Source organism: Eptatretus burgeri, unplaced genomic scaffold, assembly GCF_056783735.1.
Source record: "Eptatretus burgeri isolate ZD-2024b unplaced genomic scaffold, Ebu_testis_v1 Ebu_testis_scaffold_30, whole genome shotgun sequence".
NCBI lineage: Eukaryota > Metazoa > Chordata > Myxini > Myxiniformes > Myxinidae > Eptatretus > Eptatretus burgeri.
The window spans coordinates 152,501-174,471 of record NW_028221980.1 but is presented as its reverse complement, the minus strand read 5'-3'; the positions used below and the strand labels follow the sequence as shown (position 1 = coordinate 174,471).

General features: G+C 41.7%; 1 protein-coding gene across 1 annotated transcript in view; it reads left to right on the top strand.

The window, feature by feature from the left end:
• Nucleotides 1–17,983: 17,983 nt before the first annotated feature.
• The window catches only part of LOC147007747 (uncharacterized), a 15,065-nt gene continuing 11,077 nt past the window's right edge, over nt 17,984–21,971 (top strand). The window contains exons 1-2 of the mRNA XM_085866486.1: nt 17,984–18,090; nt 21,317–21,971. The exon at nt 21,317–21,971 is cut by the window's right edge and continues 641 nt beyond it. The gene's annotated coding sequence lies outside the window, so the exon portion shown is untranslated. The remainder of the gene's footprint in view (nt 18,091–21,316) is intronic.

Here is a 21,971-nt window from a genome sequence, read left to right as displayed (position 1 = left end):
TCGCCCATTGGACGGAGGAAAAGGGGCGTGAAGCCTTCCTGATCTGAATTTCTCTCCCGTAAAGGCATCCATTGCACTCGCGGCTTGCCGCGTCCGGCAGCAATCACCAAACGGCTTCGGACAGTACGACATTCGGTGTTGACTGGTGGTGGGTCGATGGTTGTGGAAGAAAGGCGAAGGTGGTGGGGGGTTTGCGGTGGTGGTTTGGTGGTTGGCGGGCGTCTTTTGGGAATGGCGGTGAAGCGATGTTTGCAGGATGGAGTTGTGGAGGTAAAGAGGTAAAGGTGGTGGTGTTTGAGTTGTTGGTGGCTTAATGGTCCAAAATAACAATAGAGAAAGAAAAATGGCTAACTCAAAGCATCGCTGCCCGGATGACTCACACATATTCCCTCTAAACAATAGGTGTGGGCTAACTACACATGAACTTATCGATATATCTCACCTGAGGACCCTTTATGGTGTATTGCAAATTTCCACAGCCGTAACAATATGTGTGTGTTTGTTTGTTTATGTGTTTGTGTGTGTGTGGGGTGGTGTGTGTAGTGGGTAGTGTTTTGTGTGCGTTGTGGTGTGTAGTGTGTGTGTGTGTGTGTGTGTGTTTGGGGTGTGGTGTGGTGTAGTGTTTTGTGTGCATTGTGTAGTGTGTAGTGTGTTGTGTGTGTTGTTGTGTGTAGTGTAGTGTGTGAGTGTGGGTGTGTGTGTTGGGTGGTTCGGGTGTGGAGTAGTGTGTGGTGAAGTGGTATGTGACCCCGATGTGACGGGAGGTGAAACAGATAGCGATCAGGTGTGTGTGAGTGAGTGTGTGAGTGTGTGGTGTTGCGTGTGTGTATGTGTGTGTGTGGTGGTGTGTGTGTCGTGGTGTGTGTGTGCGTGGTGATGTGTGTGTGTGTGTGTGTGTGTGTGTGTGTGTGTGTGTGTGTGTGTGTGTGTGTGTGTGTGTGTGTGTGTGTGTGTGTGTGAGAGAGAGAAAATTTACCACAGTGACACAATGGTGGTGCATGAAGTTCCCTGGACCAACCATCTCTGAAAACCCAGAAAACCCAGAAAATGAAGAACCTAGTTTAAAATTTAGTCGAGACACCGTGATGGTGGTATTATTTTTTGGGGAAATATGAAAGTACAGACACTCGTGCTTTCGGGAGTAAACCCACTGCTGACACATTGGATGAGTGTCTCGACTTGCTCACACCGATGACGAAGATGGAAAGAAATGTTATCGAAACATTGCCTTGTTGGAAAATGTTGGGACTTTTCTTTAAAATTTTTCTTTCACTCTGGCTTGCAGTTTATAAAATTATATTCTTTTTGTTGGTTCATAAAGAACACGATATATAGCAAAAAATATATTCTTACTTGTTGTTTATAAAAATTATATTCTTGTTTGCTGATTCTTACTTGTTGTTGATAAATGTATATTCTTGTTTGCTAATTCTTACTTGCTGTTTATAAAAATTATATTCTTGTTTGCTGTTCATAAAGAACCATAGTTAGTTAAAAATATGTCTCTTTTTTGTGTGTGAAATAATTTTTTCTGTGAGTGTTGTTTTTGAAAAGTAATTTTGCTTCCTCATGACCAATATTCAAGTCATAATTGTTGAAATGTATCCACTATTCTATAGAGGGGTGGGGTATTGGTGGGCTGGTAGGGATGGTGGAGGGGGGGCTTTTCTATGAGGCTAGAAAGTGCGGGCGGAGCTTTCGTGACGTTATGGCCCACTTGGAGCTACTCATAAAAGTGTGCCACCTCTGGAGGAGACTCCCTTCTACCACTTTGCCGCTCCATCAAGATTCCATCTCTAAAAATTATTATAATTGTGGTGTTCCTTTTCCACTATGTTTCTACGTAACAGAGGGGCAAATGTGGAGCTGTTGAACAGCTCCCAAGATGAGAGCAGCCATTTTAATAGGATTACCTTTTCTTAAAAAATTGAATGTAGCATTTAATTGAGGAAGCCAAAGCATTTAAGATGCTCTCAGTAAGCTACCGTTTTTTGACCGTCGGTAATCAAAGCAAGTCGGCTATATCTCTCTGTCTCTCTCTCTCTCTCTCTCTGTCTCTCTCTCTCTCTCTCTCTCTCTCTATCTCTATCTCTATCTCTATCTCTATCTCTATCTCTCTCTCTCTCTCTCTCTCTCTCTCTCTCTCTCTCTCTCTCTCTCTCTCTCTCTCTCTCTCTCTCTCTCTCTCTCTCTCTCTCTCTCTCTGTCTCTGTCTCTGTCTCTGTCTCTGTCTCTGTTTCTGTCTCTTTGTCGTGCAGCTGAACATCTGGCTTTCTTATTGGCCCTTGTAACAACATTCTTTGAGCCTTGAGCTCGGAGAAGCCCAATCATAAATCAGCACTGTTTTGGTATAGTTCAAAAGGGAACATCTTGCAGTAGACTGAGACGATAATATATATATATATATATATATATATATATATATATATATATATATATATATATATATATATATATATGTTGTGATAAAGATCTGCCTGACCAATAACAGATCTTCTTGCTTGTGAAAAGATCAATGCTTTGTCAGGCCAGGAGAGAATATTTGCTGGGGTGTTGTTGCTTTCAAAGAATACGAGATCTTAGAAAGGAAATATAAATCTGATGGAAGTTGGGGAAATCATGAAAACAGATGAGCAGGAAAAGTATATATAAAGTAAACCAAACTGCTTGCAGGCCAGAGTTTGACTGAGCTGGTATACTGTAGGTATTCTGTGCCTTTCTACTCTCGTGTACACTTTAGGTGCGTATTAAAGCTCTTCTCTACGACGATTGGTGAAATCATTGCTTGATTGCAAACCCTGATCTCGACATTTTGGCGTAGTTGGCAAGGGGTAAAAACAGAGCAAAAAAGGGGAACTTCTTGCTTGGTGAGACAAAAAGAGGACAGCAGCCGGCTGGCTTAAAGATAAGGTAAGAACTGCCTCTTTTTCTCGCACCGGGACATACAGGTTCGCTGCTCTTTGTGATTTGTACTTATCTTAAAAGAACGGGAAAAGAGGGAGCTTTGTGCACATCAAAAGAGGGGTACCCCGGGGGTTTAAGTGTTCGCAAGGGGGGTTGAAGTTGACACTCGCAGGCTCATCTAAGAAATCCCTGGAGAACAGTGTCTAAAGGGGAGGTTGCAAGGTACAAACCCTGGGAGGGTAATCTGAGAAATCTCCAAGAGACAAGGTATTTCTGTGGGAGATTGAGGACGTGGAAGGTGTGCAAGGGAGTGTGAGGGTTTGTGGAAAGGTGTGAAAGACACCCAACCCAACCCGAGACCACCCCAGGCAAAACACTGACCAGTCCAAGAATACTCTAGAAATGATCAAGGGAAAGTGGGAAAATAAAGCTGTAACGGAAATTATGGACCTCGGTCATGTGATCAATTAGAATCATGGTATGAATGAATATAAAAGTACCCATATGCATTCCTAGAATAAGATTCGTTAAGATATGCATTTGTGAATAAGCCCGAACCAAACTTGAAGCTTGTAAGATGTGTAGGGAAGAAGCATGACAAATAAATAATGTTGAAAAAAGAAAAGTTGTAAGTGTTAAGATTGAAAGAATAAGTTGAGAAAACACCTTGCCCCACCCGTGCAACTGCAGTGCACAAAGCGGGGAAATCAAGAGAGAATACCAGGTAACCCATCTGAGGGTTTCCTTAATCCGTCGAGGTTGTGTCCAAACCTGGAAGGTACGATGTCGCTGGCCACGACTTTTGCCTTCCCGGTGAGGAGGTGGCGGAAAAACGCAGGCGAAAGGGAAGGTTACAGTGCAGCAAACTCAAAATCGGTAAAATATCCATTAAAAGTACAGGAATTGAGATTAGTTCTGATGTGATAATATTTGGAAATTTAAAGTGAGGTGCTGAAAGAACAGCGGACGAAGCGAGGCTGCTCGTGAAAACGATGTGTGGAAATGGAAGGTGGGTGGGAATGATAACCCACAGAGGGAAGGATGCCCCCATTGTGAAGTGGAGGAATGTGTGCGCCTTGCCTGAAGGGTAAAGGTGGGGGTCGTGTTCCTCTTTGAGAGTTTTTTTAACGACTCAACAACGAGTCAACGGGAAAATTTGTGGCAGATGTGCCGAATAGAGCCTTGATTGTGATCTCCAAGTCCAGGAGTCCATACAACACGAATTAAATTGAGAATTATTTCATCGCGGTTGGAAATAAATAAAAGGTAATTTAATATAGAGTAAAATAGTTCTGAAATGTGTTTAAATTGATTTGTATACGTGAGTAATGTGTGGGTCGAATGTATGTACGCAGTTTGTTGTGGATGTGGAGATGGGGAGAGACGCGGGACCAAGGTGCGAAGGAAGGAGGGGTAGGATAAAAGGTGGGGGCGAGCTGTGTCGAAGTGCACATGTTGTGCCCAGAGGCGTGCTGTGTCTTCACTCGTCGGTGAATGAAACAATGACATCCAAGAACCAGGACAAAGACATTAGGCAAGCTGCAGAAATGTTTTGGGGGAAATGACTAGTGGTCTTTGAACAAGCGTCCATTGCAGACCTTGTCACGGAGCATTAATCCTCTGCCTGGCGCGATCAAGGTTTTGTATGGAAGTGGACAGAGGAGCAGGTTTGTTGTCCTTATATGAGCCTCGATCTGTCAGGATAAATTATTTGGATTAAAATTGACCATAAAAGCGGGTTATCGTGCTCAATGTGTTGCATGCCCTGCTGTGAAGTGCGGGCTGTGCGCGATTTTTGCTTGGGAGAGTCGGGCTGCGTGAAGTTTGCCTGAATACGGAGAGAGGCTTTGGAAAAGAAATATTTTTTTTAACCGAGTGAGGCACGGAAAATTATCAACACGGTTGGTTGCATCATTATTGTGAGGAGTTCGGTTTCACAATAAATTGTGGTTGGCATCTGTGGTTGAATGTACGAAGTAAGCCGTGTGTGGAGCCCTCGAAGGAGGGAGGGCTGTACGGTGTGGGAGATGGAGTACGAAGCACGAGTGTGGTCAACATCTGGGCCGCATTGAAATCGGCCGTGCCGAGGGTGCTGTGTAAATTTTCGAAGCAGTTCATCCTGGCCTTGTAAGTTTGCAAGTACACATGTGCAAATGGACAAGACCATTGTGTGCTGGACCCTGAGTAAATTCCACAATGTGCCAACCCCTACAGCCCCTGCACCTCCGAAGAGTCTGGAGGTATGGCTGCCCTTTGAGCTGTGCAGCCTCGGTTCAAATCTCAACGCAGCTCTAAACTGCCATCTTGGTGTTTCACATCCACTGCGAGATCTGCTAACATCGGTTCGTGAACATTAAAGATCCCACGATGCTTTTTGCGAAGAGTTGGCAAGTTATTGCAGGCACCCTGAACATTAAGCTACAAAACTGCTGCTCGAACGTGCAGGGGCACAGCTGCTGTCATGATGGGCATGGGTCGGGACTCGAGTCGTCAGTTGTGTGCAGTACGTGGCGACAGATTAGTATCAATTGTCACAAGGACGTGTCAGTGCAAATGATGCAGTGTCCCTCCACCGATACACACATTGGAATAAATAATCTCACCGACCTGGGAGGAATGACAGAATGAGTCAACCTCAGGAACCAGGGATACTGAGAGTCAGGAGTCGCCAAGAGCCACAAACAATATACATTGTGCTCTGACGGTTTGAAAGAGGAAATGCGAATCATGCAAGTGAGGTGCGGAGTGTGTGTTGGGATTTACTTTAGGCTCATGTAAAGGATAATTGAGAATTTGGCAGATTTTAAAAACAATTACCATGACATGTTTGAATGAAGAATGAGTTAAAATCGCAACTGTGGCTGTGGACATAATTACATACACAACTCAGCCGGGAACAGAGGAAAATATTTTATTTTATTTTATTTTGGGCAGCACCAAATGCTTTGCAGAAGTGTGGTCCAAATGGATGAATGGATGATATCTGATTATGCAGTGTTGGTTGACTCATTGTTAGAGTAAAATGTGGTAATCGAAAGATGTCCGATACTGGACAAAACTGTCAGGGTATGTAGTGTACACTGAGAATAACATCTTGGAAAGTGATTCTGTGCTAATTGCGGTATGCAATCTCGCCGAGGGTGAAAGCATATTCCTGATATGTGTATACTGTACAGATGGCACAATGTAGGGTAACTGTGGAAATAAGAGGATATTTAATGTCGCAAAGTGTGCTAGTCAAGAATAGTTAATTCGATAGTAATATATTGAGCACATATGAAGAAAAAAAACTACAACAACGACATCCTCCCTGGCTACCTTCCACCATCGGCCTTTTCGATGAGCATACGTGCCGAGCGCCTGTGGGGGAGTTATTTGGAAACCAACGCTACCTAACTACCTGGTGCTTGCAGCGGCATCGAGTTGCAGGTTCGAGTACCATCGAGCCGGATTGTCAAGGATTGCACGAGGCAGGAAGGTCCAAGGAAGCTTCTCACCTCCAGCTCACCTTCCCTCCAAGGGGGGAGTATCAATAACGACCCAACGGGGTCCTTTTTTTGGGAGGGGGTGTGTGTCTGGTGGGGCCAGTCCTTAAGCAGCACCTGTATGGGTGCTTGTGTATAAATTTCCATTTATTTTATATTCTAATGACTCTGCCCTTATGTGCTTCTTATGGGCTTCATGATGGTGCCCAGGGAGCCACTGGGTTGTCTGGACCGCCTGGAGAAGCGGGAGGCAGTGGAACTGTTGGTGGTTCAGGTCCTATCGGACCTCCGGGCCCGAGTGGTCATGATGGCATGATTGGCCCTCAGGGCAATGCTGGAGACAGGGGTCTGCAAGGGGAGTCTGCAACACCAGGACGCCAAGGGGCGATTGGGATAATTACACCATCAGGATCGTCTGGGTTAGTGGGTGAGCAAATGGTGGGTGCAGGTGAGCACATGCATCTGTGGTGAAGGTAGTGGTGTGAACCCATGGGTCGGTTCGGGCAGGCAGAATTCACATCTTTGTTTACGTTGAGATCTGAATTTGTTGTCTTCTGACGTCAGCATCGGTTGGTATTTTAAAAACGCGTTTTTCATATCATAGCAGCCACCGTACCTGGAAAGGCTCTCTGTGCATTGTATTGTCATAATGGTAGACCGTGGGGCTATGTACACTCTCTGATGACGACCAACTTATGAATGGGAAAGAAGGGTGCGGTCGGTGGAACTGACTCTACTGCTCCCTCTGGCGGTCGTGCTTGCTGCTGATACCCAGCCCCCACAACAAAGTGGTTACCCAAAAGGTGTTTTGCTCGTTTTGGCTCATAAAAATGAGCTGCACGAGCAAAAGGGGGATGATGTAGAAGGAGGTGCCGAGAATATGGTACATTCAAGAACTTGCAGAGGTGGGAGAAAATCGAAAATTTGTAAAATCGAAAGTTTTGGAAGCAGCTATGTATTATCAAATGTTTGTGGTGTGCACTGCCTTTGGGCTGTTGGTTGCATCACTGGTTGGAGCATGACTGTGCTGCTGATGTGGTGTCCCTATTACCAGTGTACTGATGTTCATTTTTGTTTTGCCAGTCTTAAAGGAGTGACAGGCTGAGTTAGCCCTCTGGGGTTCGTTTAGTGGTAAATGAAACTTGAGCTCATGGCTGTGGGATCCTGGTCACCAATTTAAGGGCAAGGCCAAACAGTACATATAATTATTGGTAAAATGTCTGGAAAATATATGGACATGTATAAATGAAGATTAATTCTTGTGATGCTAATAAATATTGTGAAAGAGTTTGACAACAGGGTGTTCGAATGGAGGAACGTCCTAAAGATGCAGTGGACTGGACTTTTTCAGGTATTATTGGTTACCCAAAGAGCTGTCAAGAAAAGGTAAGCCAATCATGGATTCACGCATCTCATTGCAAAAGGATACAGGAAATCGAAAAGAGAAAGAAATGTTACTGGAGGTTTATGACAGATGTGGCAGTGTTTGATTAGCATGTGTATAATCATGATAATATGGACAATAACAGATAGTGAGGACATTTTGGGAATGTCACAGAGATCAGAATGTTTGGTAGGTCAATGGTAGGGAAACAAGGAATGGGTTGTGACAGGGTGCACAGGGAAGAAAAAAAAGGTAAACATTAGGATCAATTGCATTAGGAAGGCGTATATGGGAAAACACTTATCGGGCCCTGATATACAATTATGCATCTCGTGTGCCACGGGATGAAGGGGACAAAGGCATTGTACGCCTGGAACAAGGCATATTGTTACATGAAGGGATAACTGGGACAAGGATAGAGATAAGGATACGAATAAATAATCTTGCAGAATCCCAGAAATCATTAAATGGTATATTTCTAAGACCTAGCGGAACACCTAAGGAAGGTAACTGCAGAGTACCATGACTATTTTAAGGAAGAAGGGTTCAGATCATGGGTAATGGAAGTGTTTGGTGAAGGGGGAACATGGATATTCCACATATTGATCGTTGGCCTTATGATATTCAGTGTTATTGTCATCATGGCAGAAAAGTAATGGTGTGTGTGTGTGTGTGTGTGTGTGTGTGTGTGTGTGTGTGTGAGAGAAAATTTACCACAGTGACACAATGGTGGTGCATGAAGTTCCCCTGGACCAACCATCTCTGAAAACCCAGAAAACCCAGAAAATGAAGAACCTAGTTTAAAATTTAGTCGAGACACCGTGATGGTGGTATTATTTTTTTGGGGAAATATGAAAGTACAGACACTAGTGCTTTCGGGAGTTAACCCACTGCTGACACATTGGATGAGTGTCTCGACTTGCTCACACCGATGACGAAGATGGAAAGAAATGTTATCTAAACATTGCCTTGTTGGAAAATGTTGGGACTTTTCTTTCAAATTTTTCTTTCACTCTGGCTTGCAGTTTATAAAATTATATTCTTTTTGTTGGTTCATAAAGAACACGATATATAGCAAAAAATATATTCTTACTTGTTGTTTATAAAAATTATATTCTTGTTTGCTGATTCTTACTTGTTGTTGATAAATGTATATTCTTGTTTGCTAATTCTTACTTGCTGTTTATAAAAATTATATTCTTGTTTGCTGTTCATAAAGAACCATAGTTAGTTAAAAATATATATGTATCTTTTTTGTGTGTGAAATAATTTTTTCTGTGAGTGTTGTTTTTGAAAAGTAATTTTGCTTCCTCATGACCAATATTCAAGTCATAATTGTTGAAATGTATCCACTATTCTATAGAGGGGTGGGGTATGGGTGGGGTATTGGTGGGCTGGTAGGGATGGTGGAGGGGGGCTTTTCTATGAGGCTAGAAAGTGCAGGCGGAGCTTTCGTGACGTTATGGCCCACTTGGAGCTACTCATAAAAGTGTGCCACCTCTGGAGGAGACTCCCTTGTACCACTTTGCCGCTCCATCAAGATTCCATCTCTAAAAATTATTATAATTGTGGTGTTCCTTTTCCACTATGTTTCTAAGTAACAGAGGGGCAAATGTGGAGCTGTTGAACAGCTCCCAAGATGAGAGCAGCCATTTTAATAGGATTACCTTTTCTTAAAAAATTGAATGTAGCATTTAATTGAGGAAGCCAAAGCATTTAAGATGCTCTCAGTAAGCTACCGTTTTTTGACCGTCGGTAATCAAAGCAAGTCGGCTATATCTCTGTCTGTCTCTCTCTCTCTCTCTCTCTCTCTCTCTCTCTCTCTCTCTCTCTCTCTCTCTCTCTCTCTCTCTCTCTCTCTCTCTCTCTCTCTCTCTCTCTCTCTCTCTCTCTGTCGTGCAGCTGAATATCTGGCTTTCTTGTTGGCCCTTGTAACAACATTCTTTGAGCCTTGAGCTCGGAGAAGCCCAATCATAAATCAGCACTGTTTTGGTATAGTTCAAAGGGAACATCTTGCAGTAGACTGAGACGATAATATATATATATATATATATATATATATATATATATATATATATATATATATATATATATATATTGTGATAAAGATCTGCCTGACCAATAACAGATCTTCTTGCTTGTGAAAAGATCAATGCTTTGTCAGGCCAGGAGAGAATATTTGCTGGGGTGTTGTTACTTTCAAAGAATACGAGATCTTAGAAAGGAAATATAAATCTGATGGAAGTTGGAGAAATCATGAAAACAGATGAGCAGGAAAAGTATATATAAAGTAAACCAAACTGCTTGCAGGCCAGAGTTTGACTGAGCTGGTATACTGTAGGTATTCTGTGCCTTTCTACTCTCGTGTACACTTTTGGTGCGTATTAAAGCTCTTCTCTACGATGATTGGTGTAGTCATTGCTTGATTGCAAACCCTGATCTCGACACAGGCGCCATCTTGGAAAAACAAAAAATTGCACCTCCATATCTCCGAAACCACCTCATGGACTGAAACATGGCTCATTGTCAAGTAGTCCCCATGGAGAATAAGATACTTTAATGATCACGTCATCGGTGCCTTCATTATGACGTCATAATTCGATAAGTGCAACGCTTGATCCGTTCAGCATTAAAAAAAACATTCACTGCAATTGTTGAAACTGCGAACCGATAAATGCAAAACTTTAACGAATTGATCAACTTCCCATGGGAAATTTGAGAAAAGCAGGTTTGATAAAAGTGACATCATCACTCACTGGTCTGGCACCATATTGGAACAATGAAAAAAATAACCTTTCAAAAAACCAGAAGAGTTGGCTTGCAGCAAGTCCTTCTCAAGACTGTGCAGGTTAAGTATTGTATGAATACCATCCAGTTTAAGAAAGGATCCAGAGAAGAATTGGGGAACTCTAGACCGGCTAGTTTGACTTCAGTTGTGGGGAAGGTGTTGGAGACATTAATTAGGGACCAGATAAGGAACATTAATTCCACCACCGCAAAGAGAGGGGTAACGCCCCTGCTCACTAAAGAGGTTCAAGTCCCCAAGGGGAGAACGAATAAGTGTTATGAATGTTTGTTGAGTTACCTCTTTGGATGTCTGTTTGTTCATTGTACTCAATGGAAGTTTGCTTGCTGTGAAACTGTTGCATAGTTATTGTTTAGAGGTGTTACGGATTCGTAAATCCTATAGCTTTGTGTTAAGGAGTTACCTCTTTCTTTGGATGGATTTGTGAATCCTATGTGATTGGAAATGTTGAGTTTTCTGTTAAGGACATAAGTTGAGTGTTCCAACCTGGAACTCTTGTATGTTTGTATTTATATCTGATTTGTATGCGCACTGATTTGCATTGATCTGCATGTCGTACTAAGTGACTGTTGAAATGGAGCGTGTGCGAGTCCAGGAGATTTCATTGGAATAAAATGTGCTCTATTGTATATTGTGACCTGTGAAGCTTATGGGAATGCATGAGCACGGAAAGTGGAGATAAGGATTGGTCGTCACCGTACACTGTGAAGACTCTGGATGAGGCGAAGTGCACACGCCGATTCCAGAGGAAAAACGATGACAACAGACTTTTCACGTGCTGTTGCATCTTTGGCGTGGACACAAATAACTGGGTATATGTAAGCTTGTATTAAAAGACAGAGCCCGAGCATTGTGCTGTGATCTATTTGGCGTGTAGGGCGGATGTCGTTGAGAGTGTTTTGAGACGAGATTGAGAGGTGTGTGTGTGAATTCAATCTTGGAGAAAATCTGAATTAGAAGTGATTGTGAGCTCGATAAGGAACTGAAGATTACTGTACGGTCATATTTGAATGTTTTTGGAAATGATATTGCAACAACTAAATAATGAATCAATTGAATGTGAAACTTCAGGCAGAGGGTTAAAGCAGCCTGGCTGTTCGTGATTTGGTTACTGGCTCATGATGAGACCACTTTGGCTTGGGGTCACTTGCTTGGTGCTGATAAAAAAACCAAGGTCACGAATCTCCCTGAATGGGCCAATACTAAACTGGAATGTCTGTGCCGTGCCTTGGATAGACGCTGAAGCAAGTGTTGAAGTTTTATTTAAAAGCCATAGGGAATTTGGATAAATTGTGAAATAACAATTGTGAATGTGGAATATATTCCGAACGTGAAGTCCATTTAGGAGACTCCTTATCGCCGGCATGATGAGACAAAATTAATTAAATAGCGCTTTGTTCAGTACTGATGAAATAAACTGATGAAAAGTGGGAATTGCCTCCAATTACTCAGCCCGGCAAGCTGAGGTCTTACAAGCAGCTGTTTGTACTGCTAGACATGATGTATGGGTACTGGAACCCCGCCCCCTATTCAATTCATATGCGGGTTCAAAGTAGGGGGTGGGGGGAGAATAATGCCTCAGAGAAAAATGGCCCTAAAATGCAAGTGCCATTGTCATAAAAAATACCTCACATCTCTCAAGTGTGTATGTGTCTTTGTTTCACCCATGGCACAGTTGGGATAGTGGGGGCTACTGTGTTGAAATGCACATGCGTGTGAGAAATGTTTCCAAAATTTTGATTTGAATCGTAACCATTGTACTTAAATTGTGATCGAAATTTAGAAATGTGATTGATTTTGAATGATTTAAAGTGATTTGTAATGTAGTTGTGTATGATTTGGTACATTGTGATGAACAAGGATTTATAACATCCACTGGCACTCTGGTTGAGAGTGATCAGTTAATTGCTAACTTGTTATAGGCAATCCTTTTGTCCTCTCAAATTGTCGTTAAAAAGTGATGACCACACAGATGATTCTCAGATAAATGTGAAAGTTTCAAGTCACAACCATCTCCCAAACTCCCATTGGGTGTTTAGCATGTATGGGGGATTCACAAATGATGCATGATCCCTCGGATGGACGTTAAACTAGGCGTGCTGTCTTCATTAGTCTGTGAATGTTAAAGTTAATTAATGTCATTGGTTGATGGATGTTAATGACAAATTCCTGCCAAAACTACTGCTGAGAAGGCAATGGCAAACAACCCAGTGGAACCCTTTGATCGATTCAGGCAGGCAAAATTCATTGCATATATGATTGAAATAATGTTACCTCTTACAATGATTGATCTGCTAACCAAGTACATCAAGTGGTGAAGAAAATTGGGTTAAAATCCAGACAAAGCGAGTGCTCCTGAGATGGCTAGTGTACAGACTGGCTGTCCGGTGCTCCTTAAACCCACAGCCATTGCAGGCCTTATCAAAGAACATTCCAATCCTTTGCCTGCCAAGGTCAGGCTTTCTACATGGGAAGCAGATGGAAAAACATATCTGTTGTCTTTATATGGGCCTCTATCTGTCAGGGTAAATTCATTAGATTTAATTGGAAGATTTTGTTTATTGTCACAATGATCGACCATGAAGCTGTTTAAGCGAAATTGGATAAATATTGCACTCAAAAGGTTGAGTTTGAACCTAATGGCCATCAGGAATAGCCAATCGGGAGAAAGAGGGACCAGTTGGGAGCTAACAGCAGGTGTCATGACTCAGATGCTAACAGCAGTTCAAATCTCCCATGCTTCCCCCACAGCAGTGATAAACATTATTTGGGGAAAAGATGTGGAAGGTTCTACCGAGACGCTACATGTATGGACGGAGTGTTGTCAGCTGCAATTTGAGTGCTATTCGCCTGATGACTCAACTTTGACAAATTATTTGACAATTTTTGTACACCTGTTTAAAATAAAGGTTTAAACTGTATATATTTGTTTTGATAAATCAATGGATTTGTATTAAAAGGTCAGATGACATGATTAGATCTCATGTATGTGTGTTGTGAAAATTACAGCATGTTGCTGTTTTGGTGAGAGAGAGAAGTGGATAAGAAAAGGACAATGTCAGAGATTTTAAATTTTGATGAAATTCTGAATCGTGATGAGAGAGGTTGGTGACACATTATTTTTCCGAGATATTTCAGCTCCATTTACCATGAAAGAAATGGATGCTCATCAGATTGATGAAACAATATTAGCATTTGGTATAAATAAACTGTTTGGAAAAATTTTGAATTTCTTAACCATATTGGCAAGTTTTGTTCCCAAATGTTTCCAAATGGAGGCTCTGCAGCCAAAGTGTGGTTTGCAGCTCAGCAACTCGATGTCAATGCCGAGCGGCGTGGAACTCTTACGATGGGGGAGTTCGCAGAGCTGACAGCCCGAGAAAGACTTCCAAAAGAATCACACTGTGACGACAACGATAGTCATGCTACAATGATAGTCATGTTATAATTAGTGTAATTATAAGAAGTGATACTCGTGATAATGTTTGCATGCACTGGGTTTGTTGTCACATGCATAAACATGGGGAGCAGTTAGTAACTAATGGAAGTTTTGTGCGGTAACTTAGTTAATTACTTTCAGACTCAGCTCATTAAAAAACAGAAGAAAAGGAACTCATTGAGAACACTGGAGGCACATGATTTTTGTGTTCATTGTGTCTTTTCCTCCATGACAATTCATAATGCTATTCGAACAATCATGCTTCTTTTGGTTATATTTAATATCAACTTTTGTTTTGGGATTTCAAATTGAGAAACCTTTTATCATAGAAGTCTCGTAATCCTAATTCAAATGTATTGGGGTCTTCACGTGACAGAGTATTCTACCAATTTGTTTTTCCTAACTTTTTCTTGAATGTATCTAAATTTGCGGCGTAATTAGAGTCCGTATCTTTAAACCAGTAACTTGCGACACATGTGAATGATTAGTGATATCACAGTAAGGTTATTGATAACTTGTATTGATTGATTGATATATTATCAATCACTGTAGCGATGGACCTTGTTGATCTGTTTATTGAGGGTAGGGAAAAGTTACTGAAAATTGAATCGAGATAATATATTAAGTTGAGGTACATACAAAATATTGAAATTTTGATGAAATTAGGTCTCTGTTATTAAATTGATCGACAGATTGGTCAACATTACATATTAGGAATCATAAGTCAACTGGAAGGGAAAATCAAGATATGAGGGAAAGCAGCATGGTATTTACATAACCACAATGCAGAATGGCTGGAAGAGTGGCTAGACCAACAGCAATTATGAAATCAATTAATGGAATTTGGAATTGTACCATGTACTGTAAATGCTTCCATATTTTGTGGGGAAAAAATAAAAAGAATAAACAAGAATTATGCGGAGTACCGAAGGCATTACCATGTGAAATGAATGCTAAATCGGTCAGAGTGTAAGAATTATATTTTTGAAAAGAGTGCGATGATGCCACGAGCCAATTTAAATATTACATGTTTTATTTGTTTTCTGATTAATTGGGCTGGTGAATGATTTTTTATTAAGTGGTACTTCTTGTATGTTAACTTAAGTAAGTTGAGGTATTTCTAACACTGACTTGACCATCTTTCATCAGCATGGAAGTGCTAAGTTAGCTGGGAAAATAAATAAATAATGGCAGTTTCTTTTGAACTGTTTGTGAATGAAACTGTGGATTGTTTTGCAGATATGAATGTTAAAATGATTGCAAATGTTAAGATGGTAACTGTGCAAAATTGAATCGCTTTGGATTTGGTACTTGTTCCATCACGGCTGCCTCCAACATGCACAGCTCGCTTGGTGAATCAAACCTGATTGCACAAACTGCTGCTATGAGGCCCCAAACTCTGCTGGGGCTGGATCTCTGGGTCACCTCTCGAGTCCTTTTCGGCTCCTTCAACCCAGTGTCACCTTCAACCCAGTGTCGGTCCCAAGCTCGTACCTCCCAAGATCTACCTTCTCTGCAGCTCAAGGAGTGCCTCAACTGTGTTTCCCGTTGGATGCTGCTCTACCTACACCCTGATCTGCTTATCTTCTGGCCTCGAGTAGCATGTCTTTTCGATTTGTGACACCTGCTGATGAACAGGCCATGAATTAAATGGAAACGCACTCACGAACCTGGCTGGGATACTATTGAAATGGTCGTCATCCGGCATTTTTCTCCTTTGAGCACTCGCTGCCATTGCTGATTGAACTTGTGTAATGGATATCTTTTCTCTCTCGGAACTGGGTATGGTGATCATATGTAATACGATTATTCAAATTTTCCTGATATGAAAAAAGGGGGGGATGTGGAAGAAAAATAATTATTTTCATGTACTCTCAATCATAATTGTTGCTGGTGCTTTATAAATTTAATTTTATGCTAAAGTCAAATTGGCTGTCAATTATGTTTCCCTTTACCCAAGAGTCTTTTGACCTAAATATTGAGAAAAGGAATGTCTTACAAGGAAACAGGGTGACCTGGTTGATAACACTGCAACTTTTGCCATGATTCTCTTTCACCCAGTGGACACATATTGCAGTTTGAGTTCTTTTGCCTAATGCTTATCAGCTAACCCTGCAGTTGAGTTTCCAAATGTCTCCCTCCCATTCTTTGGAATGTCAAGTTGTGAAAAAGAAGAATTGCTTCAGGGAAAATCAGTAACCATAGTTGAAGCAGGTGAAAAGATGAAAGCATTTCAGACAAAACTGGATTTATGGGCACGAAGAGTTCATGAAAATTTTTTGCTAATTTTCCAAACTTCCAAACAAACTTCCAGGTAACGAACCTAGTGCGTTACCTGAAATAAACGAAGAGATCACAGCACATTTGAACATCCTGAAGCATCACTTCACTGTCTACTTTCCAGAAGACATGATACCTACAGAAAGATGGATATTAAAACCTTTTGCCACTAATCTGTCAGAAATAAGAGATGATAACCCAGCAAAATAGGAGCTGATTGATCTTCAGTCCTCTGCTCATCTTAAGGAAGAATTTGATAGAGTTGGTGTTGATTTCTGGATTAAACTCACCGATTCATTCCCACTTCTTACTTAGCGAGCCTTCAAAGTGCTTGTTCCCTTTGTCACCACATATCTATGTGAATAAGGTTTCTCTATTTTAGTAGCAATGAAGACAAAGGCAAGGAACCGCCTGAAAGCTGATGACGACAGGAGGGTAGCGTTGTCAACAGCTCCTCAAATAAATAAACTGGTTGACTCAATGAATCAGCAATGCCTGGTGTTGGCTTAGTGGTTAGGGTGGCGGCTTGGGATCCCTGGGTCCTGAGTTCAAGTCCCGTTGGCTGCTGAATTAACACCAGGGGGTTGACTCAGCCTGTCATCCATCTGAGGTCGGCGAAGTGAGTACCAGTGTACTGGTCCCGGTGTATGCCCCGGTTAGAATAGGTATACCATATCCCTGTGTGTCGTAAGAGGCGACCAGGGTTGGCGTCAGGAAGGGCATCCGGCCATAAAACATTGCTTCAAGAAAAAGCCTAACCCCTGCACAGCAGGGAAAAATGGCTGTAAAAACGGTCATATATACTCAATGAATCAGCAGAGTTCCCACTGATAATGCTTCTGGTATTTTTGTTTGATCTTGTTTGATATAAGTGGACTGTGGTTTTTTTTCCCTTTATCAAAGTTTATTTTGTGCAAACCCTAAATAATTAAGATATTTCATCTTATTTTTTCTGTGCCTCTATGCCGGCTATACATTTTTTTGCATGGGAGTAAGGGGGTAAATGGCGAAATACATCAAGTCGAAGGGGTAAATGACAGAGGAAGGGTTGGGAATGACTGGTCGAAGGGGTTTCAGCAGTTTAAAGGGTCGAAAGGTCCATTCCAATAGTAGCAAATGATAGACATAGTCACACAGACGGACACGAATGGACTGGACAGACAGAGGGACGGAGGGAAGGAAGGACTGATGGAAGCACGCCGAGACCAAACTCTTTTTATACATGGATTAAATAAGGCCATTAATTATAGTCAAATTAACCCAAACACCCAGTTTTCATTCAAGCCCTTCCTTGGAGTTCCCTTCGTATGCACGCAAAGTTTCGGTCTGTTTTGGTTTCATGATAATGGAGTTATGGAGTACACACACACACACACACACACGCACACACACACACACACACGCGCACCCACACACACACACACACACACACACACACACACACACACACACACACACACACACACACACACACACACACACACTAACATTATAGATTGAAGTCAGTAGGGAAAAGAGCACTACCTTATAACTCTCATTCCCTTACTACTGAAGTTTACACAACAGCACCCGACCTTGTTCAAAGAAAGGAAGGCGTTGTATTTTTATATGGAATTGTAAACTAACTGTGTGTGGGCGTGGTGTGGGTGCATCACACGTCACACACTCACACCCTGTCGATTCACATAAAATCCCACTTGTGCTATCCAACCCCAAATTGTTCCTGAAACAGGTGGACATTTTGAGTTGAACTGCTGCATTCTTCCTGGGAATCCAGACGTCACAGAGCATTGTAAGTAAATTTAGAAATCGGGATATCGCACAGGTCGATGTAAAATGGACAAGGTAATTGCTGTGAACATTCCAACAAGTAAGTAGCGACAACATAATAAACTTAGAGGGGAGTCCGTTGTACCGTACTCTGTTTCAGAACATTGGTTTAACGTCCATCAGAGGGACGGCATGCCTGTGAAACACCGGGATGACAGCTTATAGTTGGGTGCGGATTCAAACCTAGGCGAGACAGCCGAGAGGTAAGAGTGTTACAAGAGTGTATGCCTCCGAAAACAAAGATAACCATGATGTAAATCATGGGAAGCTCATTTGACCAGACCGTACAGCCGGCCGTCCACCATCCGGCCCTCCATTTACACCCTCTTGATTCAATCTTGTGTCGATCCTCTTCATTTTAAACATCATAATGTATAGGGAGCAGATCCTGTGATATTTCATGTGCAATTAAAGATGTAATTACAACCTATCACCAGTCTCATAATTGATCGAGTTCAATGGTAACGAATTTTTGTTATTCAGGGTGCCCCACAGAAAACCAGGAAATTTGAGATTTTGAGATTTATTTTGCCATATTTTACCATATCAATAAACTGACATATAAATTTTCTCACCGTTTTTTATTATATATCAGAATGCAGCAGTTATCAAATTTGTATCTTTATTTTACACTACATCTAAGTTTGCCTTTGTTTTGTTTCAAATAAACTACCAAATTTCCTGGTTTTCTGTGGGGCACCCTGTAGTTTGTACGGTATGTTTGCATCGGGTTATTCTTGAATTTCATGAATGTTCGTTTTTAAAGGCAGGATTTTAAAATGCGGGGTTATAATCAGGGCAGACCGGAGACATTTATAAATGTACACTGGAGAACAGCCTTGGGTCAAGGTACGAGAGGAAGACTGTCTCGCGAGTGACTCGCAATAAACACCTTTATGACACTTTTTACCGATTGCTGGAAATCAATTATTTATATACTACAAACTCATAAATAAGTAACTGTTAACCAATCACGAAATACCATTGTGGAACATTACATGAAGGTTCTCATGAAATTATTCTTTCTCATTGGTCATGGACAAGGAAGAGGAATTTCATTCAAGGAGATTCATAATTTCCAATGAATTTCACTGCCAAATATGGTAGTGGTTTATAAACAAAACTACAAGTACTGAAAACAAGGTGATCGTAGCGAACTGCTCACTTTGTAGTCTCCCTCCACTGCAGCCTCTTTGATGCTGCACACACCTTGACGAAATGCTTAAGTTTACTGCTGCAGGTTGCATTATTTACTGCTGTTTACATGAGCAGTTTTGGACTTTGTATCTTGCTTTCAATTAAAAAACAACGACATATGAAGAGATGTTACACTTGCCTGCAGACACACAGTGCCTTCAGAAAGTATTAGCACCCCTCGACTTTTGTCACATTTTGTTGTTACAGCCTGAATTTAAAATGGATTTAATTTAAAAAAAACATTGTCACCAATCTACAAAAAATACCCAATATGACAAAGAGAAAACACGTTTAAGAAATTTTGGGAAATTATTTTAAACTAAAAAGATGAAATGTCTTGCGTCAATAAGTATTCGACTCCCTGAGACACTACTTTGTGGAAGAACCTTTGGCAGCGATTACAGCTTCGAGTCTTCTTGGGTATGTCTGGATAAGCTTTTCACATCTGGATTTGGGGAGTTTCTTCCATTCTTCCTCACAGATTTGCTCAAGTTCTGTCAAGTTGGATGGAGAGTGTCGGTGAACAGCAATCACTGAGTGGTGAACCACTCAAGGGCTTTCCTGTTCTTGTTCTGAAGCCATTCCAGTGTTGTTTGGCTGTGTGCTTGGGGCCATTGTCCTGTTGGAACATAAAGCTTCATCGCAGTCAGGTCTTTTCCACTCTGAAGCAGGTTCTCCTCAAATGTTTGCCTGTATTTGGTTCCATTATGAAAAAGTATTTAATGTTGATTTTACCACACAGTTTAAATATTGTATTACAAATCTCACTATTTTCGGAGCCATTTTGAATTTGGTGTCACGTGGCAGCCATTTTGGATTTCAACAATTGTCTTTATCAAACTGGGCATGCATGAGAACAAATTATGGTCACTTCAGTGTCTCAAATTGGCCAATATTAAAGCAAATGTTGAAATTTTCATTGTGATGCCCCAGATGGTATGTGGGTGTGGGCGTTTGGGAATGTTGGCCACCTTTCATCAAAAATCGGTGGATGCCATAGGATTCCTTGGAAAATATTGGTCTGGAATCAACAGCAAACATAAAGCGAACACCATTTCTCGTGAGATTGCAATTCTGAGACTGAATATTAGAGCTGATGGAACATTCGTAACGCATATATCTCCCCTCATAAGTACAGTAAAAACTTTAAAAAGCAGAATACTGAGAAATAAGGAGGTTTCTTATATGTGTATGCACTTCATTTTCCACGAGGGTCCACAACTATCAAAACATTTAGGTATTTGCAATTAAAATGTCAAAGTCACATTTACACGTAGGTACTCAGTCAGGCTTGAGTCATAGTCGAAACCTTGTTGCTTAATACTGAGGCACGATATACAAGACCGGTTTCGTTTCATTGTCATCACCTATGAGCATCCTCAAGGGCACTATGTATACGAAATGTGTGAATGCTTCAAGGGTGGCTCCTGACTTCAGCAACAACTGCTCCGATGATCTGAAGTCGGTGTTCAAGGGTTCCAACTGGCGCGTGGGCAGGTATTTACCATGGGGTGAGGGCCGGCTACTGTTGGATTATTGTGAAGAGTTGTATTCCAGCAAGCTTTGGCGAATGCATCAAAACTCTAAAGACTTAAGACTATAAACCCCTCCCCCCTTACCCCTTCACCCCCCCATCACCCCTCCCCCCCCACCACGGGAGAAACTGGGTATCTTTACGCAGCAAATTTTTCAGATCCAATACATGTTTAACTTGATCTGTGAATTTTCAGGTCCAATACATGTTTAACTTGATCTGTGAATTGTAAGATCCAATACATGTTTAACTTGATGTGAGAATTGTAAGATCCAATACATGTTTAACTTGATCTGTGAATTGCAAGATCCAATACATGTTTAACTTGAGCTATGAAGATCGATTTCTCAGATTTAAATCGTCGTGGCTTTTCAGCTTTTTTCCATTAAGTGTCATCAAGGTTTTACCATATCAATGTCTTCAAAAACCCCTCCCTCCCCTCTGCTTTCTTTATCAGGTGCTGTATACAACATACAAAACTCTGGAACATCATGAATGTGAACATTACAATGAAGCTAGGTCAGTCTACAAGCCTTTTGAATGGCTACAAGGCAGACATCTGTCCAGCACAGCCGTTTTACACTTCGAGTAAGCCTGCCCTCTACGAGCAGGATGTTATAATTGAGAACCCGGATCACGATGCCAAGTGGTCATCACCTATGATCAGTTTCCATAAGAATATCGAGGATCTCCTCAGCGCCATCCAGCTGATCAAGCTGCGAGTGATGTCTTTCGAAGACAAACCAAGCGAGGGGTGAGCAGCAGCAGTTTGGCCTGCGGGGGCTCTTATCCTTGCTGGGTTAACACCCTCCGGACAAAGGAAAGCACTCAAAGACCTTTCCGAGCAACTGGGGCTCGATTTGGCAACGGAGCAATGGTCCTACGCTTTGGTCCAGCGCTCACGCAAGGTCGGAACCGCAACCCATCCTTGCTATGAGAGGGGCATTTTCGGTAATCCAGATCCCTCCAACATTACGAGGCCTGAGACCTTGACTGCCCTCAAATCTCTAGAGAAGCTGGGGAAGCAATCCACCAATGTGAGTATGAGTGGAGCCAACGGATACCTTCGTTTTTACGAAACCTTCGGTTCGCACTTTGTGTCCAAGGTTGAC